The following is an 18,780-nucleotide window of genomic DNA, read 5'->3' on the forward strand; positions in this document are numbered from 1 at the left end:
CAGTTACAGTTGACCGGGGCAGCTCTAGCAGGGCAGAAATTTGACAAACTGACTTGTTGGAAAGGTAGCATCCTATGACGATGCCACGTTCAAAGTCACTGAGCTCTTCAGTAAGGCCATTCTATTGACAATGTTTGTCTATGCAGATTGCATGGCGGTGTGCTCAATTTTATACACCTGTCAGCAACGGGTGTGGCTGAAATAGCCAAATCCACTCATTTGAAGAGGTGTCCACATACTTTTGTATATATAGGGTATGTTCTGCATATACACTGAACAACGTGCAACAATTTCAAAGATTTTACTGAGTTACATTTCATATAAGGAAATCAGTCAACTGAAATCAATTCATTAGGCCCTAATCTATAGATTTCACATGACTGGAAATACAGATATGCAACTGTTGGTCACAGATACCTTAAAAAAGGTAGGGGGCGTGGATCAGAAAACCAGTCAGTATCTGTTGTGACCACCATTTTCCTCATTCAGCGCGACACATCTCCTTTGCATAGAGTTGATCAGGCTGTTGATCGTGGCCTGTGGAATGTTGTCCCACTCTTCAAATTGCTGGATATTGGTGGGAACTGGAACACGCTGTCGTACACGTTGGTTCAGAGCATCCCAAACATGCTCAATGAGTGACATGTCTGGTGAGTATGCAGGCCAAGAACTGGGACCTTTTCAGCTTCCAGGAATTGTGTACAGATCCTTGCGACATGGGGCCGTGCATTATGATGCTGAAACATGCGGTGATGGCGGTGGATGAATGGCACAATATTGGCCCTCAGGATCTCGTCATGGTATCTCTGTGTATTCAAATTGCCATCGATAAAATGCAGTTGTGTTCGTTGTCCGTAGCTTATACCTGCCCATACCATAACCCCACCGCAACCATGGGGCACTCTGTTCACAACGTTGACATCAGCAAACCGCCAGCCCACACAACGCCATACACGCTGTCTTCCATCTACCTGGTACAGTTGAAACTGGGATTCATCCGTGAAGAGCACACTTCTCCAGCGTGACAGTGGCCATCTAAAGTGAGCATTTGTTCACTGACGTCGGTTACAACGTCAAACTGAAGTCAGGTCAAGACCCTGGCGAGGACAACGAACACGCAGATGAGCTTTGTTTCTTCAGTTGTTTTAACCCACAGTTTCATCAGCTGTCCAGGTGGCTGGTCTCAAGGCCATCAGACTGTTAAACAGCCATCACTAACATAGAGAGGCTGCTGCCAACATACTGACTCATCTCTAGCCACTTTAATAATGAAAAATGTATGTAATAAATGTATCACTAGCCACTTTAAACAATGCCACTTTATATAATGTTTACATACCCTACATTACTCATCTCATATGTATATACTGTACTCTATACCATATACTGCGTCTTGCCTATGCCGTTCGGCCATCGCTCATTCATATATTTTTATGTACATATTCTTATTCATTCCTTTACACTTGTGTGTATAAGGTAGTTGTTGTGAAATTGTTAGGTTAGATTACTTGTTTGATATTACTTCATGGTCGGAACTAGAAGCACAAGCATTTCGCTACTCTCGCATTAACATCTGATAACCATGTGTATGTGACAAATACATTTGATTTGATTTGAGGTGAAGTAGCCTGATGTGGAGGTCCTGGGCTGGCATGGTTACACGTGGTCTACGGTTGTGAGGCCAGTTGGACGTACTGACAAATTCTCTAAAACGACGTTGGAGGCTGTTATGGTAGAGAAATTAACATTCAATTCTCTGGCAACAGCTCTGGTGGACATTCCACACCTGTGAGGTGGATGGATTATCTTGGCAACGGAGAAAGAGAGCGGCCAGACGGAAGCCACTCCTCAGTAAAAGGCACATGACAGCCCGCTTGGAGTTTGCCAAAAGGCACCTAAAAGATTGAATGCCAAGAGTCTCATCTGGAGGAAACCTGTCACCATCCCTACGGTGAAGCATGGTAGTGGCAGCATCATACTGTGGGGATGTTTTTCAGTGGCAGGGACTGGGAGACTAGTCAGGATCTAGGGAAAGATGAACGGAGCAAAGTAAAGAGAGATCCGAGATGAAAACCTGGTCCAAAGTGCTCAGGACCTTAGACTGGGGCGAAAGTTCACCTTCCAACAGGACAACAACCCTAAGCACACAGCCAAGACAACACAGGAGTGGCTTCGGGACAAGTCTCTGAATGTCCTTGAGTGGCCCAGCCAGAGACCGGACTTGAACCCGATCGAACATCTCTGGAGAGACCTGGAAATAGCTGTGCAGCAACGCTCCCAATCCAACATGAAAGAGCTTGAGAGGATCTGCAGAGAAGATTGGGAGAAACTCCCCAAATACAGGTGTGCCAAGCTTGTAGAGTCATACCCAAGAAGACTCAATGCTGTAATTGCTACTAAAGGTACTTCAACAAAGTACTGAATAAAGGGTCAATACTTATGTAAATGTGATATATCAGTTTTTTTATTTTTAACAAATTAGCAAAAATGTCTAAAAACATGTTTTTGCTTTGTCATTATGGGGTATTGTGTGTAGATTGATGAGAAAAAAAGCAATTTTATCAATTTTAGAATAAGCCTGTAAAGTAAAAGAAAAAATGAAAAAAGTCAAGGGGTCTGAATACTTTCTGAAGGCACTGTATATTTTTGTTCAGCATAGTGTGAGACTTAACTTTTTTCAAACCTCACGCTCGCCAGTCGGATCTGTAGTTTACCCACCCCTGGGTTATACAATACAGACTACAGCAAAAGCAGCAAGCTTACAATTGCCAAAAGGAGGTGGCGCGAGTATCTGACTTCATACAGTTAGACATAGGATCCAATACAATGGATCCAACTCAGGAGGCCTACACACCACCCACCACTTCCGAGTATATTACTCGCTAATGTTCAGTCTCTGGATAATAAAGTTGATGAGCGCAGGGCGAGGATTTACTTCCAGAGAGACATCAGGGATTGTAACATACTCTGTTTCACGGAAACATGGCTCTCTCGGGATATACTGTCTGAGTCCATACAGCCATTTGGGTTCTCAGTCCATCACGCAGACAGGAATAAATATCGCTCTGGGAAGAAGAAGTGCGGAGGTGTATGTTTCATGATTGTAACTACTCATGGTGTGATTGTGATAACATACAGGAACTCAAGTCCTTTTGTTCACCCGACCTAGAATACCTCACAATCAAATGCAGATCGTATTACCTCCCAAGAGAATTCTCTTCGGTTATATAGTTACAGCCATGTATATTCCCCCTCAAGACGATACCACGACGGCCCTCAATGAACTTCACTGGACTTTATGCAAACTGGAAACCACATATCCTGAGGCCACATTTATTGTAGCTGGGGATTTTTACAAAGCAAATCTGAAATAAAACCTTACCGAAGTTCTATCAACACATTGACTGTAGTACTCGCACTGCTGAAACACTTAACCACTGCTACTCCAAATCTGTGATGCCTACAAAGCCCTCCCCCGCCCTCCCTTTGGCAAATCTGATCACGACTCCATTTTGCGCCTCCCTTCCTATAGGCAGAAACTCAAACAGGAAGTACCCGTGCTAAGGACTGTTCAACGCTGGTCTGACCAATCGGAATCCACGCTTCAAGATTGTTTTGTGTGGTGTGTGGTGAAGAAGGCGCAACAGCGCCTCTTCAACCCCAGGAGGCTGAAGAAATGTGTCTTGGCACCTAAAACCCTCACAAACTTTTACAGATGCACAATTGAGAGCATTCTGTCGGGCTACTTTATAGACTTGAAATCATCTACTGGCTACTTTAATAATGGAACACTAGTCACTTTAATAATGTTTACATATTTTGCATTACTCATCTCATATGTATATACTGTATTCTATACTATTCTACTGTAGCTTAGTCTATGCCGCTCTGACGTTGCTCGACCAAATATTTATATATTCTTAATTCCATTCCTTTACTTTAGATTTGTGTATGTTGTTGTGAAATTGATAGATATTACTGCTGTAACGGCTATCGTTGGGTAGAGAGGACCAAGGCGCAGCGGGTTGCATGTTCATTATATTTTATTAACTAAATATGAACACAGGAAAAACAAGAAAACAAAGAACGACAGACCGACAGTTTCACAGGCTAATATTCACAGCAGTGCGAAATACAACTACCCACAAACTACAAACAAAACACATACCTATATATAGGACTATCAATCAGAAGCAACTAAAAACACCTGCCTCCAATTGAGAGTCCAACACCCAATTACCTAGACATAGAAATACAAAGAACCTAGAAATACAAAACATAGAACATAAACCAAAACCCGGAAAACATAAATAAAACACCCCTCTACAATACACATAACCCCCGAACCACATGAAACAAATACCCTCTGCCACGTCCTGACCAACCTACAAATACAAATAACCCATATACTGATCAGGACGTGACAACTGCCCTGTTGGAGCTAGAAACACAAGCATTTTGCTACACGCGCAATAGCATCGGCTAAACACGTGTATAAGACAAATAAAATGTGATTTGATTTGTGATTTTAGTGTACTGACCATGGAATTGCACAACAAATGCTCTCACTGTAAACCTTCTACAACTGTGTATCTGACATCATAACATACTACTAAAGGATATTTCAAGAAGTCCTTTAATAAATGGGGTCGTACAATAGAGTATGAGCTTCTGGAAGTTGTAACATTGTTTAAATCATCATATTGTGTTTTATAGGGTTCTTTTCTTAATATACAATATATGCTCCCACTATATGCCATGTATACCTGAACACTATAGATATACAGTATAGAATACAACAAGTCCTTTAAAATGTGTGGCTTTGTAGTGTACAATAAGATCAGGTCCGTTATATTTCTCATGGTTCAGTATTGCTTTTCATTTTAATATACGTGATCATTCACGTATCTGAAGCCATATCTGTTTTCTAGCAACGGCAAAGAATGTTTTGATGGCTTCATTGACCTATCAAACCTCAAACTCATGATTAAAGAAAACACTACAAAGCCACATTCATATAGTGATATTTAATTACTGCTTCTTTTTTTCTACAGTTGTTTACGATAATGAGGATTTCTATTTATATAGTGTTTGTATTAAAGCATGACACTTTAAATTTTGTCATCCATATCCAACATAGCTTATTGCAAGATAATTATCTCTACATGCTTTTTAACTTTAGTTTTATTTTTGTATGTTAGTGCCGAAGAAGGAACAACCAAGACAGAACACTTTCTCTGCAGTGACATATTATATTTTATAGTGTGTCAGTAAGCTCAGCAATGCCCGCGTTTGAAACCTAGTCTTTCATACAATACTGTATATCTCCTCAGGTAGCTTATTTAATGCTCCAGAAATCCAATAACTGCACAAGGCACATTTATTTAGCTACTCGGAAATTCCACTAGAAATATGCAGTCCTCAATTCACCTCCGGCTCCGGCTCCCTGGCAATAGTAAAATACTGAAAAATATATACCTAATATAAAAAAGCGATGCATTGAGATACAGTTACACGTGGTTACGCGCAGCAGGGTACACTTGTATGTACATTCGGCGGTGAATTTAGATGAGGCATTTACGTCTCCACTGCCCAAGGGTTCTCTCAATCTGTATCAATAATGCAAAGAACCTTTGAAATGGATTGTTTTAAACATATGTGTATTACCACAAACAGCATAATGCAGTGTTACACCATCAGGGTTTTGTGTATTACTGTTCTGGAACCTTTGTTTCCAGAGAGTTCCGAAGCATATACTGTAGCGTCTTTGTAATTCGGCTTTCTGAAGTGTGTGTCGTGTTGTGTGTCTCTGTGTACTGTTGTGTCCAGTTGCAGAGTGGTTGTGTGGGATTCATAGTGGGTCATAGTGAATGGCTATTGTTGTGTGTTACGTTCCCTGAAGACACATCTAGATGTCGTCGCTCAGAAAAGGGAACTAACAAAGGAGTCACTTCGACAACCAAACCAAAACGGAAGGGGTTTCAAATGGGTTCTGAAAGACATCAATGGGGGTGCCCACTGAAAGTTGGCAAAGAACTAGACAATGGTCCTAAACGACACCCACGATGGACTCCCGCTCGATTTGCATTAGAAAAGACAAACTAAAGGAAAAATCCACACCAATTTAGGATAGGGAGTTACAAAGAATATAGACCAAACTAAAGGAGAAAAACACCAGATTTAGGTTTGAAGTGGAAGAGCATGCCACTTTAAACATGCCACTTTAATACAGCTACGACCGGAAGTGACTTTCTGTAGCAGGGTAGGAGAGCATTTTCGCTAACCCTAATCTAATTCTCCTCACCTGCTTCGCGGATTATCATAACCTGCTGCGTAAGTTCTCCTAGCCTGTCACTTCCGGTCTTAGCTATATCAAAGCGGTGTGTTTTGAGGAAATCTCTAGCTCTTCCAACATCTCCTCTCCAACTGATACACTGGGCCAGCAGCTCTTAAAAACCAGCTGGACCAGCACAGGTGAAACACATCCTGACTAACGAGGTGACTCCAATCAGTGCACGTCACCCCTAATCAGGACGTACGCGTCCAAATCTAACCTCGAAATGGAGAGAAAAACTGAAGGCTATAACAGTGTCTCTGGTGTCCAGGGCTGTATACAATTGTAGTATGATTGTGTGTTAGTGTGTAGGGTTGTTTCTTTGTTGTGTGAATGCAAAAGTTGCACTGAGCAATGCTCCTATACTGGGCTTCAACTGAATTACATTCGAAACCATTTCATGCGAGCCAGCTCATCCAAACCCATCATCACGTCCCCCAGCCCTGTAAGATGGTGAGAAAGAGCTGCTTATTTTTCGACAGCTCTGGACCAGCGCCTGTATTCTGAATGATGCTCTGTGTCTCTTCTTCCTCCTCCATTTCTTCCCTGGGACTTTCCTGGGTCAACTGCAGGGCCTAGAGGACATGACTTTCCAGGAGCCTTGATGCGCCAATACATGGTGCTTTATTTCATGTAGCTATTTACAGTTGAAGTCGGAAGTTTACATACCCCTTAGCCAAATACATTGAAACTCAGTTTTTCACAATTCCTGACATTTAATCCGAGTAAAAATTCCCTGTCTTAGGTCAGTTAGGATGACCACTTTATTTTAAGAATGTGAAATGTCAGAATAATAGTAGAGAGAATGATTTATTTCATCTTTTATTTCTTTCATCACATTCCCAGTGGGTCAGAAGTTTTACATACACTCAATTAGTATTTGGTAGCATTGCCTTTAAATGGTTTAACTTGGGTCAAACATTTCGGGAAGCCTTCCACAAGCTTCCCACAATAAGTTGGGTGAATTTTGGCCCTTTCCTCCTGACAGAGCTGGTGTAACTGAGTCAGGTTTGTAGGCCTCCTTGCTCGCACATGCTTTTTCAGTTCTGCCCACAAACTTTCTATAGGATTGAGGTTAGGGCTTTGTGATGGCCACTCCAAAACCTTGACTTTGTTGTCCTTAAGCCATTTTGCCACAACTTTGGAAGTATGCTTGGGGTCATTGTCCATTTGGAAGACCCATTTGCGACCAAGCTTAAACTTCCTGACTGATGTCATGAGATGTTGCTTCAATATATCCACACAATTTGCCTTCCTCATGATGCAATCTATTTTGTGAAGTGCACAAGTCCCTCCTGCAGCAAAGCACCCCCACAACATGATGCTGCCACCCCCGTGCTTCATGGTTGGGATGGTGTTCTTCGCTTGCAAGCCTCCCCCTTTTTCCTCCAAACATAATGATGGTTATTATGGCCAAACAGTTCTATTTTTGTTTCATCAGACCAGAGGACATTTCTCCAAAAATTACGATCTTTGTCCCCATGTGCAGTCGCAAACCGTAGTCTGATTTTTTTTATGGCGGTTTTGGAGCAGTGGCTTCTTCCTTGCTGAGCGGCCGTTCAGGTTATGTTGATATAGGACTCGTTTTACTGTGGATATAGATACTTTTGTACCTGTTTCTTCCAGCATCTTCACAAGGTCCTTTGCTGTTGTTCTGGGATTGATTTGCACTTTTCGCACCAAAGTACGTTAATTTCTAGGAGACAGAACGCGTCTCCTTCCTGAGCGGTATGACGGCAGCGTGGTCCCATGGTGTTTATACTTGCGTATTATTATTTGTACAGATGAACGTGGTACTTTCAGGCGTTTGGAAATTGCTCCCAAGGATGAAACAGACTTGTGGAGGTCTACATTGTATTTCTGAGGTCTTGGCTGATTTCTTTTGATCTTCCCATGATGTCAAGCAAAGAGGCACTGAGTTTGAAGGTAGGCCTTGAAATACATCCACAGGTACACCTCCAATTGGCTCAAATGATGTCAATTAGCCTATCAGAAGCTTCTAAAGCCATGACATCATTTTCTGGAATTTTAGAAGCTTTTAAAAGGCACAGTCAACTTAGTGTATGTACATTTCTGACCCACTGGAATTGTGATACAGTGAATTAAGTGAAATAATCTGTCTGTAAACAATTGTTGGAAAAATTACTTGTGTCATGCACAAAGTAGAGGTCCTAACCAACTTGCCAAAACTATAGTTTGTTAACAAAAAATTTGTGGAGTGGTTGAAAAACAAGTTTTAATGACTCCAACCTAAGTGTATGTAAACTTCTGACTTCAACTGTATATATTTAAACAATATATTTATATATTTTCTCTGGTTGTATTTTTGTGGCTAGACACTCTGGAGAGCATCTGGGCAGCACATCAGCCAAAACAACAAGTTACACACACCCATGCAGGCACACACTTACGCACGCACTCGCGCGCACAGACACATGCGTACACATGCATACACCCACACACCCTTCGTCCCCTGACCTTAGTGAGGGTGGCATCTGGAGTGTTTCTGCATGACTGGTGTTAGTCTCCCAACGTGACTGACACTGTGGGCACACCGACCAGACCTCCCTGATACTCTCTCTCTCTCTCTCTCTCTCTCTCTCTCTCTTTCTTTCTCTCTCTCTCTCTTTCTCTCTCTCTCTCTCTCTCTCTCTCTCTTTCTCTCTTTCTCTCTCTCTCTCTCTCTCTCTCTCTCTCTCTCTCTCTCTCTCTCTCTCTCTCTCTCTCTCTCTCTCTCTCTTTCTCTCTCACTCCTGCTCTTTTCTCTTTTTTCTACTATCTATCTCTCTTTCTCTTGCTTTCGTTCTCTCTCTCTCTCTCTTTCTCTATAACAGTGGATAAATATATAATACATGTGGCTGGCACTCAGTGCATTAGGGCAACGATGTGTGATAATCCAATATAATGGCTAGATTAGTGATCCCTTTAATGGGTGGGCCTGATTAAGGGGAAAGTTGTTGATCGTTCAGATGCTGTGTCACCTTCAGTTACATAGGGGGGTGGTAAACTGTTTCTTATTTTCTTCCTGTCCTTAGCTGTACCTTTGTGGATGTTTGGTTATGTGTATGTGTGAGCGCCCTATAAAAAGCAGAGCAGAAATCCATCCAGGTTGAATGGTGTTTTGGTGTTACACATTGTACTTCTGAGTCCCCTGACAGCATCCATCAACACCCTCTATACTGACCTACTCTAGGCCTTCCACAGTACATCTGTGAAGAGAGGGCGGATGTGACAAATATAACAGGAAATAACAGGTACCTATGTAATTACATTGTGATAACATAAGTGGATGCTGTTATGAAGGACTAGACACTTTTCTGGGTCGTCTTTGAAAACATTGGTAAGTGCTTAGTGCTTTAATTTAGGCCTACATTTACGGTAAAATGTATTTAAATACCAGTATGCAATTTGATGTATATTTACCCAGGAATAATGCCAGTGTTATGTGAAATACTTTATTAATGACATCATGTGGACATTTAATTGACATAGAACCATTGGCCTGTGAAGGGCATGACCTTAGGAAGTAGCTGAGTGGCAACAAAAGACTTGGTTATCTAGAGTTTACCAAGATTTATGTAGTGTGACGTATTATGATGTGGGAATGTTTGGTGCTGAGCTGTTTAGAGTCAAGTGATCAAAGATGCCAACCTCCATCCCTGCTGAGATCTCAGTCTTTTGGTTCTGAGATTAAATGGAATTGAAGGTTTTAGAATTGGTGCTGAACTGAATTTCTTTGGGTTGTCATGCAATATACTGTAGTAGAGCTGTAATAAATGTTAGTTTTAATCCCCTGCTTTAAAAGATGGTTTTGTAAAGTGATTTCTGACAACTTACCAGCCCTGGTACTACAGCCCTGGTACTACAGCCCTGGTACTACAGCCCTGGTACTACTAATTTGAATTCTACGTGAAATCAACATAAATGTGAACCATGTCGTTGGATTTAGGTTCAAAGTTGTGTAAAAGAACAAATTGATGCAATTAGTTTTACACATTGATTCAACGTCCTCACATTTAATTACCAGTAACTGTACATCATCCAAAACATGACAACGGGATATTTCCAGTTATTGTATTGAGTCATCTGTCTGCGGCTAGAACGCCTGAGAGAAAAAGCAAATGGGATCCTTTCAAGACGTCATCAGAAAATCATTATCAGCTCTCATTGACCTTTGTTTGAATAACCATGCCTCTGTGCTTAATTTGGCATGTATTATTGATGATGGCCCAACCGCGTCCACAGGACTACTCCATTTTCCATCTTTGTCATTTAGGCAGCGTAACAGTGTACATCCAGACGCTAAACCAGTAAGATCAGTCTTTTTCAGTTAGTCACCATGGTCAATTAACCTGTACACTTTATATAGAGTGATTCTGTTGAGCTTTGGTTCACTTCCTGACTTTTTACATGTCAAATCAAATCAAATTGTATTAGTCACATTCGCCGAAACCAACAGGTGTAGACCTTACAGTGAAATGCTTACTTACGAGCCCCTAACCAATACAGTTAAAAAAATACAGATAAGAAATAAAAGTAACAAGTAATTAAAGAGCAGCAGTAAAATAACAATAGCAATTACTATAAACAGGGGTACCGGTACAGAGTCAATGTACGGGGGCACCGGTTAGTTGAGGTATTATGTACATGTAGGTAGAGTTATTAAAGTGACTATGCATAAATGATAACAACAGAGAGTAGCAGCAGTGTAAATTGGGGGGGGGGGGGGGGGGGCAATGCAAATAGTCTGTGTAGCCATTTGATTAGATGTTCAGGAGTCTTATGGCTTGGGGGTAGAAGCTGTTTAGAAGCCTCTTGGACCTAGACTTGGTGCTCCGGTACCGCTTGCCATGCAGTAGCAGAGAGAACAGTCTATGACTAGGGTGGCTGGAGTCTTTGACAATTTTTAGGGCCTTCCTCTGACACCACCTGTTATAGAGGTCCTGGATGGCAGGAAGCTTAGCCCCAGTGATGCACTGGGCCGTACGCACTACCCTCTGTAGTGCCTTGCGATCGGCGGCCGAGCAGTTGCCATACCAGACAGTGATGCAACCAGTCAGGATGTTCTCGATGGTGCAGCTGTAGAACCTTTTGAGGACCTGAGGACCCATGCCAAATCTTTTCAGTATCCTCAGGGGGAAAAGGTTTTGTTGTGCCCTCTTCATGACTGTCTTGGTGTGTTTGGACCATGTTAGTTTGTTGGTTATGTGGACACCAAGGAACTTGAAACTCTCAACCTGCTCCACTGCAGCCCCATCGAAGAGAATGGGGGTGTGCTCGGTCCTGTAGTCCCCATTCATCTCTTTTGTCTTGATCATGTTGAGGGAGAGGTTGTTGTCCTGGCACCACATGGCCAGGTCTCTGACCTCCTCCCTATAGGCTGTCTCATCGTTGTCGATGATCAGACCTACCATGGTTGTGTCATCGGCAAACTTAATGATGGTGTTGGAGTCGTGCCTGGTCGTGCAGTCGTGAGTACAGGAGGGGACTGAGCACGCCCCTATGTTGAGGATCAGTGTGGCAGATGTGATGTTACCTACCCTTAACACCTGGGGGTGGCCCGTCAGAAGTCCAGGATCCAGATACAGAGGGAGGTGTTTAGTCCCAGGGTCCTTAGCTTATTGATGAGCTTTGAGGGCACTATGGTGTTGAACGCTGAGCCAGGTGGGTTGTCCAGGTGGGAAATGTGGAGTCCAATAGAGATTGCATCAACTGTGCATCTGTTGGGGTGGTATGCAAATTGGAGTGAGTCTAGGGTTTCTGGGATAATGGTGTTGATGTGAGCCATGACCAGCCTTTCAAAGCATTTCTTGGCTACAGACGTGAGTGCTACGGGTCGGTAGTCATTTAGGCAGGTTACCTTAGTGTTCTTGGGCACAGGCACTATGGTGGTCTACTTAAAACATGTTGGTATTACAGACTCAGACAGGGAGAGGTTGAAAATGTCAGTGAAGACACTTGCCAGTTGGTCAGCGCATGCTTGCAGTACACGTCCTGGTAATCCATCTGGCCCTGCGGCCTTGTGAATGTTGACCTGTTTAAAGGTCTTACTCACATCGGCTGCGTAGAGCGTGATCACACAGTCTTCCAGAACAGCTGGTGCTCTCATGCATGTTTCAGTGTTATTTGCCTCGAAGCGAGCATAGAAGTAGTTTAGCTCATCTGGTAGGCTCGTGTCACTGGACAGCTCTCGGCTGTGCTTCCCTTTGTAGTCTGTAATGGTTTGTAAGCCCTGCCACATCCGATGAGCGTCAAAGCAGATGTAGTATGATTCGATCTTAGTCCTGTATTGATGTTTTACCTGTTTGATGGTTCGTCGGAGGGCATAGCGGGATTTCTTATAAGTTTCCGGGTTAGAGTCCCGCTCCTTGAAAGCTGCAGCTCTAGCCTTTAGCTCAGTGCGGATGTTGCCTCTAATCCATGGCTTCTGATTGGGGTATGTACGTACGGTCACTGTGGGGACGACATCATCGAAATAACTTATTGATGAAGCCAATGACTGATGTGGTGTACTCCTCAATCCCATCGGAGGAATCCCGGAACATATTCCAGTCTGTGCTAGCAAAACAGTCCTGTAGCTTAGCATCTGCTTCATCTGACCACTTTTTTATTGATCTAGTCATTGGTGCCTCCTGCTTTAATTTTTGCTTGTAACCAGGAATCAGGAGGATAGAATTATGGTCAGATTTGCCAAATAGAGGGCGAGGGAGAGCTTTGTATGTGTCTTTACGTGTGGAGTAAAGGTGGTCCAGAGTTTTTTTCCCTCTGGTTGCACATTTAACATGTTGATAGAAATTTGGTAAAACTGATTTAAGTTTCGCTGCGTTAAAGTCCCCGGCTACTAGGAGCGCCACCTCTGGGTGAGCGTTTTCTTGTTTGCTTATGGCGGAATACAACTCATTCAATGCTGTCTTAGTGCCAGCCTCAGTCTGTGGTGGTATGTAAACAGCTACGAAAAATACAGATGAAAACTCTGTAAGTAGATAGTGTGGTCTATAGCTTATCATGAGATACTCTACCTCAGGCTATCAGAATGGAAGGAAGTGGGGGTTTAATCGATCACCTACAAATTCTCAGAAGGCAGCCCGCCCTCTGGCCCCTTTTTCTCTGCCTCCTCTTCACGCAAATCACGGGGATCTGGGCCTGTTCCTGAGAAAGCAGTATATCATTTGCGTTGGGCTCGTCAGACTCGTTGAAGGAAAAAAATGATTCTTCAAGTCGGTGGTGAGTAATTGCAGTCCTGGTGTCCAGAAGTTATTTTCAGTCATAAGAGATGGTCGCGGCAACATTATGTACAAAATAAGTTCAAAAATAAGTTACAAACAATGCAAATAAACAAACAAAAAAACACAATTGGTTTGGGACACATAGAACATCAGCCTTCTTCTCCAGCGCCATTTTACATTTTTTACATAATATGTCACATATTATGTTACGTAGTCGCTACATATTTGTGGTAATTTTAAAAATATTTTTCTGTTTTTAACTGCCATTCAGTTTTGCAGTCTCGATGTGTAGGCCTAAATGCGTTTGTGGATGCAGAAGCAACCTTATTTTCCCAATCAGGTTTTTCCTGATTTCATGTTGCTATTGGGCGCCACCCGAAGTGTCTCCTTGGACATAGTGATATCTGCTTAGTTTGGCATCCTGCTCAGTTCATTAACAATATCCTAAGAACTAGATCATATGTTTTGTTGGGAGTTGATGAAGTTTGGATAAGATAATGAGGTAATTTCTCTTCTTGTGAATGTTATTATTTAAACCTCTCTCCTTTCAAAATGCCTCAGGTTCAGCCTGGACTTTTTCTAACTGACGACGTTTCTATCCTTAGCCTTGTCAGACTGTGTCTTTGGGTTCAGCTCTCAGACACCTCCATGTCCCTCATGGTCTGATAAGAGAAGAAGCTGAAGGACAGTTTGGCCTCATTGGAAGGATTTTTATTAAAATTATTATTATGGTTTATGTCCCTGGTCTTGAGGAGTAGAGTAGTACTTCGTTGTTGTTGGGGGTTTTATGCAGTTTTTTTATGCTTTTACAAATTTTACTTTTACATTGAACATTGTAGAAGTTCATTTTTGCAATCCTAGGATTAACTTTTCCTATTATCATGACATCATGACAAAAATATACAGATAATTATGCCCATCAAATAAGTGGACAGATTTGCATTTCCTCCAAGTCAATTATTTTGGGTGAAAGGTGAATGAAGGGTCACTCTTGACATGATGTAAACACCTCCGTAAAGGATGCGAGTCTAGCTGATGGGTAGATCCGCGGCTGTAATGGTCAATTTAACTGACAAGGAATTTTATGCTTGGTACAAAGAAAGTTCTGGAAGGCGCCTTTCCCCTTTCCATTCCATTTCACATGGCTGTGTCTGCACTTACAAAAAGCCGCACTGGTAAAGTACCAACATAGTACCCAAGACTCCCTACTTCCCCTTAATTGGGATATCAATAATTAACTGACCAATAAACTCCCTGAATAAGTTATGTTGTTAGCTTTCCTTACTTCCACTGGCCAGTCCAGACCCATCTTCAAATATTTGTTCTTTCGCAACAATACAAAACAATATAGTTTGGGTGTGCGATACACAATATTTGAATTCATTTGTTTATATTTAGGGTGTAGGTTTAATTGCAGTATATTTTTTATAGATTGAATGCCAACAAACTGCTGGAGAAAGGGAAAACCTGTTGTAGTTGACCTTCCAAAGTTGTGACACTGTGAGTATGCCAAGCTTTTTATCTACTCAATCTTAATAGTTTATCACCTTTTTTTAAAATCATTTCCATGTCTTTTTATTCCAAGTTTTCTTTTTTTTTTATTCCCTAATGTTTCTTTTAAAAGACCTGCATCTCTGGTGCACATTTCACTTAAAGCCGCTCATCACCTTGTGTTCATTGAAATGCTTTATTTGGCTTGTACCCAATCTTGCCTCAAATCACAGTGTACGGCAACCAAAGAGAGCTCGGATTAATTTGATCTGATTCATGCAGTGCTATGATAACTTTTCACTACTTTACATTTCCATCCAAATTATTCCGTGGGTGCAGTTCATTAAGCAAATCAGATCCTAATCTGTGTTCTTTGGCATCTGTATCCTGCCAGCCACCTGTGACAAATAACAATTGTAATTTGTCTTATGAATTCAAGGGTCTTTTTTTCTTCCTCCCGGAGTGTCTGATGAACCTGTTCCACACTCCATTATTCCACGCGGTGCCATTCACGGGTATTATCTACATTAGCCGTTAGCCCCAGACTGTGTCATTATCAACAGTAGCAACAAGCGTGTCTCTTTTAGCTGCTTCTATTTATGTTCCACTTTATGTTTTTTTCCTTTTTTTCCCCTTTTCCTTCCTCTTTGATTTCATGCGATCACTTTTTCCGTAGCAGAGAGGGGACTTTGTGAAAGATACTTTGTGTATTTTTTCCTGGCTTACATGCAAGGACACAAACAATCAAACATTTAGAGAATAGATTTTTCAGAAGCGTAACGTGCCAGATTGTTGCTACTTAGGCTGCGTTTACACAGGCATCCCAATTCTGATCTTTTTTCCACTAATTGGTGTTTTGACCAATCACATTAGATCCTTTCACATCAGATCTTTTTCAGAGCGGATTTGATTGGTCAAAAAAACCAAAGAGTGAAAACAATATCAGAATTGGTCTGCCTGTGTAAACGCAGCCTTAGGCTCTTGGTTAATGAATCAGGTCCCTGTATATACGTTCCATCTGAGTCTCCTACAGTATATTTTACACACCCTGCTGAGTTGTCTTTACCTAATGCAATTTAAACTAACAAGCAACTAAATGATCCACTTGATTAATACCCTATTATACCTGAATGTAGAGATTGCCTTTTGAATTATTTCATTGTTTGGTTTGATCGTTAGGACCTGGAATGCATTTGTTATTGTGAGAAAAAGCTCTCTTCAATGGCAAAATAAAAGCCATTTGATTGTGAATGTTTTATATTTGTAATATTGGACTAAAAATAAATAGTTTAGCTTGATTTGCATAGTAATGACATTAGCTGCCATTATAAGTATGCCTTTTTCTTATATTTTTGATGAACTTACCACCCTTCACTAGTGTCCGGAAAGGTTATCCAGTAATAGTATAGTTTAAGATGTCTGAGTATATAGAATGTACATTTGTATACATTCTTAAAAGATCATGAATGAAAATTAGTTCTAACTCCCTGTAAAGATGCACATAGTAGGGGGTCAATGTAGAGTTGTAACAATCAACATGCTGCCGTGTCTGCGTTATTGCCTGGCTATTTCAAAGAGCTCAAATGCCTGTGCAGGTAAACATTTGACTGTACATTGTTCATTGTAATGTTTTATTTTTACTATGCTGCCAGAGTCTTCTCTCCAAAACCTAAACTGGTGGTGGGGCACAGAGGCCCTGTTTCCCCTAATGCAGATTCCATCTTTAAGATGAAAGCAATACGACACCATGCAAATGTGACAGGCCCTGTGCTCATAGCCAGATAAATTGTAGTCAGGTACTGAATATTTCAGCTTTTATTAAATGTAGTAACCTGATTCAGAGGGGTTGGGTTAAATGCGGAAGACACATTTCAGTTGAATACATTCAGTTGTACAACTGACTAGGTATCTCCCTTTCCCTGTATTGCGATTGGGTTTGTCTTAAAGGAGCAAAGCCATGTCCTTTATGAGTGATGACAAGAGACTTACACACAACAACAACCTTTTTCACTTTCTGATGTCATTTATTTTTTCTTCTCCATTGAGCCGTTTGTTTTTAAAGGCCCTAATTGAAGTTCATAATGACTGACAATAATGAAGTGTTTAAACTTAGTGATGATTAATATGTTGAATTGTTGGGAGTTTGCTTCCACACTGGTAACTGAGGTAGTTGCGCTTTTGGTGACAAAATGGCTCTTTCAGTGACAAAAAAATACAAATGTTTAGAGCTTGATAACTTAAATTTTTTTAAACTGTTTCAGCATCAATAATTCCTTAAACCATCACTCTCTGCCATGTCTGACTTTCTTTGTCTTTGAATAGCAATCCATTTGCCGTAAGTTTCTTACAGTTCAGTGAAACATAAACTTTCCAACCATTCTCCCCCCACAATACATTTTTAACACAGTGTAGTCTGACAATGTCATCCCTTCATAGCCTGTTCCAAATGTCAAGTACTTTGTCTCCTTCTGCCTTGATGACAGCCCCAATTAGTCTATTCATGCTTCATTACCAGGCCCCTTTTTAATCAGAATTAAAAGTGATGAGGGGAGAAGAACACAAACGCACACAGATGTAGGCTTCGTTTAAAAGTGCCACCCCATGCTGTTCCCTAAACCTTCTGTACCTAGACCTTTTGACTTGACCAACTATAAACGCCGGCGTTTAGCATTGATGTACCCGAGTCTTCACTCCCCCAAATAATGACATTCCCCCGTTAATCACTTTGTAATTAGTTTTGTGGGCGAGTTCACTAACGGCTCATCGGGAATCTGGAGGTTGCGAAGTGGTGTGTCTAGCAGGGTTATCGAACGCTTTTAATAAAAATAAACCGAGAGATGGAAAGAGAGAAAAAGGGCTGAAGTCTAGTGGATATTTGACATGGTTTTGTGAGATGGAGAGAGAGAGAGAGAACCAAAAGAGAGTGAGAGAAAAAGAGAGCTAGAGAGATGGCACTGCCTGTAACCGTGACCTTGTTATAGGAGAACAAGGAATTCGGAGGCACTACATCGTCGTGGCGACACACTCACCAATGAGATGGAATGGAGAGGCTATCTGGGTTTGTCACTTTTCATTAACCTCACATAGCCCCTACACACACGCACACACACACACACACACACACACACACACACACACACACAACACACACACTCGTTGCTCCAAAATGGGATTTGAACCAGCGTGCCCTGTAGTCTTACAAGCACGAGAGGGTGAGAAGCTCAGGAACAATGGGCTGTCATTAAGATGCACCATGCATAAACATTGATTACGCCATGGATACACGCTGAAAAAAGCCTACACCCTTACACTACTTGGTTTGAAGCCACTTGGTTGAAAAACTTTCTAACAATGTTAACTACCTTTTATTTGTAATTATTTGATAATCTAAGTTCATGTTTTTATTGTGGCTTTAATTTTACTTCTCTGATCATTCTTTATATTTTTTTATAGTTTACCAACTTTCAACATTTTACATGATCTTTACCCATAAGGTAGGCTCCATAAATATTTCCCCAGTCTGCTTCAAAGAAAAGTTGAAAAGAACAATCTCTTTATTAAATACTGTTACATAACATTCTGATTAGGTATGTCATTTCCTGCATGAATGGGAAATCAAATGCCGCAAGAGGAGGTCATAACAGCCTTAATTCGTTAAATGAAAACATTTGACAGATTGTTACGGCATTCCAGGCAAAGTGCTTTGATTCGTTAAATGACATTTCTTTA

This window comes from Salmo trutta, chromosome 4 (genome assembly GCF_901001165.1).
Source record: "Salmo trutta chromosome 4, fSalTru1.1, whole genome shotgun sequence".
Taxonomy (NCBI): domain Eukaryota; kingdom Metazoa; phylum Chordata; class Actinopteri; order Salmoniformes; family Salmonidae; genus Salmo; species Salmo trutta.